The sequence below is a fragment of the Penaeus monodon genome, chromosome 24, assembly GCF_015228065.2.
Source record: "Penaeus monodon isolate SGIC_2016 chromosome 24, NSTDA_Pmon_1, whole genome shotgun sequence".
Taxonomy (NCBI): Eukaryota; Metazoa; Arthropoda; class Malacostraca; order Decapoda; family Penaeidae; genus Penaeus; species Penaeus monodon.
The window spans coordinates 35,662,151-35,662,370 of NC_051409.1; the positions used below are offsets into that span (position 1 = coordinate 35,662,151).

At 33.2% G+C, this 220-nt stretch overlaps 1 protein-coding gene across 1 annotated transcript in view; it reads left to right on the forward strand.

Moving 5' to 3' along the window:
* LOC119588957 (calcitonin gene-related peptide type 1 receptor-like) overlaps positions 1 to 220 on the forward strand; it is a gene marked incomplete at its 5' end in the record, with an annotated part of 18,177 nt that overhangs the window by 17,390 nt on the left and 567 nt on the right.

The window sequence follows — 220 nt, forward strand, 5'->3', positions numbered from 1 at the left end:
TTATATCTACTTGTATATATATTCTAGCAATTTTTACTAGTCGATTGTTGCACATGAAATACAGCCACAAAAATCAAAGGGGGAAAAAAAATAGACCGTAACGTTTCGAGTCGCAATATTTTTCTCTTCACTTTTTTCTGAAGAGGATTCTCCAACACTCGAAACGTTGTGATTGTCTTTCCTTTTCATGTTTATATGAACTTTATTGCGTTTCTGTGTC